Source organism: Empidonax traillii, unplaced genomic scaffold (assembly GCF_003031625.1).
Source record: "Empidonax traillii isolate 1590-97213 ecotype Southwest subspecies unplaced genomic scaffold, ASM303162v1 scaffold626:size867168, whole genome shotgun sequence".
Lineage (NCBI taxonomy): Eukaryota > Metazoa > Chordata > Aves > Passeriformes > Tyrannidae > Empidonax > Empidonax traillii.
Genome location: NW_020955819.1, coordinates 575,100 through 582,194, shown reverse-complemented (window position 1 = coordinate 582,194; position 7,095 = coordinate 575,100).

The window sequence follows — 7,095 nt, the reverse complement described above, 5'->3', positions numbered from 1 at the left end:
TAGATTATTACATGAGTTTTAGAGGGAAAATGTGGAAGTTCAGTATTTCAGATTGTGTGCCCTCCCTACTTTGACTCCTTCATGTGCAGACTTTTTGCATACAAAAAGGAAAAGACCTGGCTGATCTGAAAAGGTGGCACGTATCAACTAATACTTCTAATATAAATTTAATGCTGGTAGAAAGTATAATGAGTATGAACAAGCAGGTATAGAATGCAAATGAGAGTATATATTCACCTCCCTTGAAATGAAGACTAATGGAAGTTTGCTCTGTCAATAGGTTTTCCCCTAAAAGGAAACAGTTCACAGAATCCAAAAAATAGCCACACGCAATCCCAGTTGTACATATCTCTGGCTGACAGTGATGAACTTTTTATGAGATAGTTCAAGTTACATCTTTAAGACATTTCCTAAAAAGGAAGAGATAGAATTGTCCACAGCAGATTAAAAGATGTGTTAAGAAACAATGAACAAACAGTCCAAAATTGGACTCCCTAGCATTTAAATTTATTTGCACTTAGCACACATCTGAATATCAAAAGAGTAAGTCAAACTGAGCATCAATTTATACTTCGCCTGACTTCCTAGACTTTGTTGTGGTACACAACGCAGTACACAATTAGCCTGGCTCTCTAAAGAAATGCAGTCTGGAAATCTCAGTGTGGGATCCTGAAGTACTTTTGGAAACCTTGTTTTGTTTCAGTCACAATGAAAATAAGCAGCTAGACAGCAGAGAGAGACCCTTTTAGTACGCCTATACTCTCCCAGTGCAGAAAAGGGTGTATCATGAAAGGAGCCCTTTTTAGACATGAAAGAAACCACACAACAGGACTTCTCCCTGCTCCCAAAGATGTGAAAACTCTCAAAAATCTGTCAGAATATTCATATAACGTTACAGATTGAGTTTTATTCTATACCAGAAAAATCTGCAATATCCAGTGGCTCAGCCACTAACTCATGTTTTTCTCTCAGATTTGCCCACTGGCATGATGCATCTTCCAACATGCCAAAGGCTGAATGGTTCTGATTTAATGTAGTAAGGAAGCTTTCAGAATCCACCTTGGAAATGCAAATTGACAGTGAAGAGAGGGAAGCAGTAGGACTTTTTCTTGGTCCATATTCCATTTTCAGAACTGCAAGAGAAGCCCTACAAATGGAAAAGTGTGTAATTTATATTTTGCTTCCTCTCAAATGACACATAGAAAGCAAAGCACAGCGGGCACACTTTAATCTGAGTGACACTGCAAGGCGCATGGTGAAGAGGCAAAGCCCACAATTCCAGCAGGGAAAAGCTTCAGGGCTGTGAATAAACTGGTGTGCTCTTGGGCTTCTGCCTGTGGGGTATGCCTGGCAACATCCTGTCTGAGATCAGAGCAAGACCCAAGCAGACATTCATTTTCCATTCTTTTGCTCATTTTTTGCAATAGAAGGAACTGAACAAGTAGGCATACTTTAGCTTTGTTTTGATGCTGTTCCGCTGAAGGCTTTCAGCTTCCATGTCTCCATAGCTCAGTGCAAACACAATGTGAACAAATTAATTTCTAAGTTAAGTGGAAAAGCCTAGAGAGTTTTTAAGTTGGTGTGAAGGCACTGAGACTTAGTAAGCAATGCCACAGCCTCCTACAGATCATGGGACATCAGAGCCAATTTTTTGTTGCATGAAGTGCAAAGTAATCCCCTTGCTAAAATCCCCTGATAAAATGATGCGGTGAAAGAATGCCACATCACATGCAGACTACTTACAGTTTCCCTTTTTTCATTCAATAACTGTAGGAAAGGAAAATATCCTTTATTACTCCCATATCAGGGAGCAATATTAACAGGATAAATATTTGTAATTATGCAGCAGTAAGTTTCTCTTCTTGGATTGCTTTGGGAATAGATACTCTGTGCCTACAGGATGGTTTAAGGTTACAGACACGGTTAGGGTAGGGTGTCTCATGCCTCGCTTACAAAGAGTTAACCAGAAAGTTATTCCATGGTGGTCTAATTGCACCTGTTCACACTTAAATGATTCTGCACAATTTGACCTCTGACATCTCTGCTACGGTGTCATGGGGCAGTGTATGTTGCTGGACATGTGTTGTACTGCTTTTTATGCTGTGATAACAGCCAGGTTATTCTAACTGCTTTCCAGACATAGGATGAGACAGTCCCTGCTCCCCAGCAGTTCCAAAAAGACAAACAGTAATAGTGAAACAAATGAGTTAGATTCCTTGCTTGTAATCCCTGAATATTAGATTTCCCGAAGCCATCACTTATCCTATCTTGGCCTCTTTTCCAAGTCGTGTAATCATATTGCCTTTTGATTGATTATAGTTCAAGCTGAGAGTAAAACCTAGATTTTTTCCTGATGATACAGATTTTAATGGGATTTTATAGAACATATGATTTTAAGGACCTATCACTGAAATCTTACAGAGTCTGTTGAACTTATATATTTATAACACCATGTTGTGTAGAGCCTAGTAAAGCACTGCAGTTCCATATAACACTACTCCTTAGATGCCCTAGCTAATGCTCTCAGGCTAAGCATTTCCCTCCAAATACTTTACCTGTAAATTTTTTCACCTAATTTGACAGAATTTCACCCAGTTAGAAGCACAGTGTTATCTCTCTTATTCTAAAGAGCCCAGAGAGTCTCAGAAGTTCAGGTTAAAGCTGGAGTCAGAGGGATCTTTCTCCTTTCCTTAGTTCTTCCTATTAGCTTGGTTGTCTGCTCTGGCACTGCTAGGGGGAAACTCCCTTCAGTGTTCCAGAGCAAGCACAGTGATCAGCGTTGGAAAGCATGTTACTGAGCAATGGTATTCCTCAGTGTGCACTTCCTTAGTGTGGTCAGGATCTCTGCAACACTGCCACAGGGTAGAAGGCTCACTAAAGAACCTTAGTTAACACTTAGCATATTTGTGGCTTACATTCAAAAGTAATTTCATAAACCAAATGCAGTGAAAGCTCTTGCAGCCCCGCAGATGCAGAAGGTCAACCTTTAGAGCTGGATTGTTAAGTTGCTGTCTCCATCTGCATTTTTCTAGTGAGAGCAGTTTGGATAAAATAACAAGTGACGTGATGCTTTTCTGAATTTAGAAAATATTTGATGATTAAACATGAATACATGAACCATGAACTGCAGATATGTGTTTCTGCCAGGAGAGGAAATAGAAATATTATGATTAAGTATATTCTCACGATTTTTCCAACCACCAGATAAAATTTACTAGAAATTAAGGAGGTAGAAAACTGGATATATCCCTAGAATTTTTTTTTGTACTGCACCAACTGCTTTATAAATAAGGAATAAGTGGAAGCCCTGAGAGACAGGACTGACATCCTACAGCATCATTCAGAAATATAAAGTATCAGCTGGCACTCAGTTTCCTATAGAGAGAATAGATATCAGAAAAAAATAAGCCATCCAGTTAGCATCAGTGAAATCTGTTTGGGACTTCAAGCATTTAAGAGTTTCTTATGATTCTGATACTGCCTTTAGGCAGATCTTTAAGGAGCCCAATGTAAATGGTTTCAGCTAAGATGTTTTTTCCTCCAGTGAGGTGCCCTGGAATAGCACCAGCAATCTGCTAAGTGAGCAAAAGTGTTTGGCTTTTCTTTGCCAGACGGTTCCATCCTAGATAGCAAACAGCAAATGGCCCAAGGCTCTTTCATTTGTACTGAACCAAAATCTAATTGCATGGCTTTTGTGACTCTTTGTGACTCACTGAAGATAGAATCAAACTTCACCTCCCAGATCAAAAGGACTGCCTACAAAATTCTGCCAGAGGTTGTCAGGGTTCTCAAGTGGGACCCCACTCCTGTCCATGGGCTCAGGAGTCCCATTTCATCTCAGCCCAGGGTCTTTAGTCCCTGCCCTAGCAATGCCACAGGAGTGCTGGTCTCCATGTCTGCCACCACCCATGTTTCATCCTGACAGGATGTTCTAATAGAAGACAGCTTCCTAAATATGTGATTATTTAAGAAGCAAAGAAAACACAGCACAGGATAGAAGTCACACATCCACAAACCTAAAATCATAGTTTCTCTGAGCACCAGCTAGAAATGTCCTAAAACAATGAGGAAGATAAATAGCTTGAAGAATGTTTAGGGCCATACTACAATATGCCCATGAAAAAGAACATTCTCTCTGGCATAAATATCCTGGGAAATGTATTTCTCTCTGAGAATACCCTGGTATAAATCCGAAACCGAGATTTTATTGGACTGATGTTAATTTATACCAGGAGCAAATCAGTCTTTTTATAACGGTTAGAGGGAGAAAATACTTAAAATATTCAAAAGTAAACAGAAAGTATTAGGCACTTCCTTGATTTTCTAGCACTTGTAAAACACTAATTAGAGAGAAGCAGTTAGTGATGGATCCAGTCCTACATTTGGAGTCTGGAAACCCCTTTAAAAAACACATAAAAAGAAAGTGTTTATAGGAAACAGATGTATTAATCCACTTTGTGTTCACAGGGAAAAACAAATGGATGCAAATGGAGAAGTTAGGTCACTGCTAATTTAATTGATCTACAGCAACCATTTATTTCTCTCCTCGGAATAAAGTCCAGTGTATCTCTCTCTCTCAGCTTCTTCTTGCATCATCCAAACTCTACTTGGTTTCTCTATGCCAGATCCAGCACCTTCTCTGCTAGGCTTCCATCTGGCTTATTTTTATTAGACATATAAAACAGCTGCTTCCAATTCCGGTCAGGAATGACATTCTCAGAAAAAACGAGCCATGCAAACTGTCTTTTATCTCACTAATTTTAGCAGGAATTAAAAAAAAAAATTGAGCTGGTATCTCCCATGTTTTTCCGAAACTTGGCCTCAGCCTGTTTCTGTTGCTTGTTGAGAAGTTCTTATACAAATTAGATAACATCCTTCAGGTCTAAGCCTGATAATTAGCTTCCTTGTTAACACGAATAAGTGCAAAAAGGAAAAAGGTCTATAAAGTAAAATCATCCTTAAACAGAGTTTTGACTTGTTTATGACTGTGTTGGGATTTGTGGTTTGTTTTATATTTTTCTGCCCTTTTCTATCATGTTCACATATTGTACAGCTATTTATACCCATCCGCCAGCAAATCCAGATAGTGCTGTCTTGTATTTACTTTGTAGGGGTATGGGTAAACAGGTGAAATGATCTAGATACCCTCAGCACATGGGACTTTCAAGAGTGAGGATTTGAGTTCAGGGTTTCAGCCAGCCTTTTGCCAAGCTGCTTTCCATCCTTCCGCTGAGATCCAGCTTGGGGGTTTGTTTTATTTCTCAGTGTCTGGATTAAGTCATTGTTAGAAACTGACCTGCTCTTCACCTCCCACGGCCATCCCCAGCACAACACTGATCACCTCAGTAAGGCTGGCAGGGGAGCGGGGACAGTGCTAAGGTTCTTGAATTGGATGATTATTGGGACTTTCTGGTATGTTTTTCTATCATACTGTGAATATCCCAGCTTGTAGAATTGCACAGACGTGAAACTTAGCAAATACTCATGTAGGAACTAGGCACATGCTTTATGGCTACTGCTTTCTTCCTCTGGCACGTTTAGATTACATCTCCAGGCCTCCACTGTAGTTCTTCAGTTAGCTGAAGAGGTGGGGAAGTGCCTTCCGGAATATCAGCAGACTTGTGAAGCAGCTGTGGAACTTCCTGTACAGTCAGCATCCTTTTCCCATGGCCACAGAAAATTGATGCAATATCCAAGGAAACTCCTTCCAGTCCTCAGTTCCAGCCAGGCAGGATCTTGGTTTTCAGGAAATAGCTGAGTAACTCCCCCTTGGAAAGTCTAACTTTCAAGGCTTCAGGAGAGCTGAAGTTCTCAAAAACCAGAAACTTAGGTTTTGATCTGACAAGCTGTATTTTGACAGCTGAGATGGTAGATCAGATTACACAAAGCAGGAATTTTTTACAGAAGACCATGTCAGAACAGAAGTTGAGACATTTCAACTTTGCACCTTCTAAGTCTTTACATGTAAGATTGAGCAGATCTGAACAATTCATGGATCCAGCTTCTGAGAGAAGTAACAAGAAGGCTTTAAAAAAATACAAAATCTGCTTTGCCAGTGCAAAAGTCCTGCTCTTGACTTGAGGAAAGCTTCTCCAAAGCACAGTAGTTCATTTTGCCTGGAGCGATGGCTATTATTTTAGTTCAGACCACCCACCCTCATCACAAGACTTAAGGATTTACAAATTTAGAAGAACAATCACATAGAAAGAACAATGCAGACCAAAAAATCCTGTAATAGTGGGACACTTTTCAGCAGCCAAAGCCAGGAAATCAAGTATAAAGCAGGACAAAGCAAAAATTACATGACTGCAACAGCTGCTATTAGAATCTGGTTTTGCTTTCTAGAGAATACTTTCTTGGAAAGTTCTGCAAGATAATGACTTCCACTCAGCAAATACTTTTAATGTTCTAATCATGGTATTTGAAGCTGGACTACACAGAAAATGTCTTAATTCCTCATTTCACCCAAACTTCCCTTATGCTAATGAGTGACAGATTTTTCCAGTGAAAGTTTTGGCCTAAATTCTCTTCAAGTTTTAAATCCCCAGGTTCCATTAAGAAACATGTGGCCAAGCAGAGTCTTGAAACTGATTTCTAAAACCAAAAGAGCACTATAGTCACAGAACCACCATTCTTCCTGGTTCATGAGTGCCCTGGAAATCCAATCCAGGCTTACAGACAAAGAATATGAAGTTGAAGGCAACTAAACATTATCTTAACACAGTTCTTGGGTATTCTACATCGCACTTCCTCATTTACAGGAATAATATGGAAGACTGTGTACCAATGGGACATGCAGCTACAATAATAGATGTGTTTAACGGGAAACACGGGTAATGACTGTGCTCCTAAAACACACTGAAGGAATGTTTATAGTTGGCATTGACTCTCTCGAAATTTTAAGGATAAATATAACATATATCTTAAAATATCCCATGACTTATAAGTTCTGATAGGAAGATACAGATAAATACGGTTATCTAACAAAGAACAGTCTCCAAATTGTGTTGGGATTTTACCTGAAGACTTTAGTGAAAGCTGCTGGAAGTCTGCCATTAACTTCACTGGGACCAAAGTATTATTCTCCTACCTCCA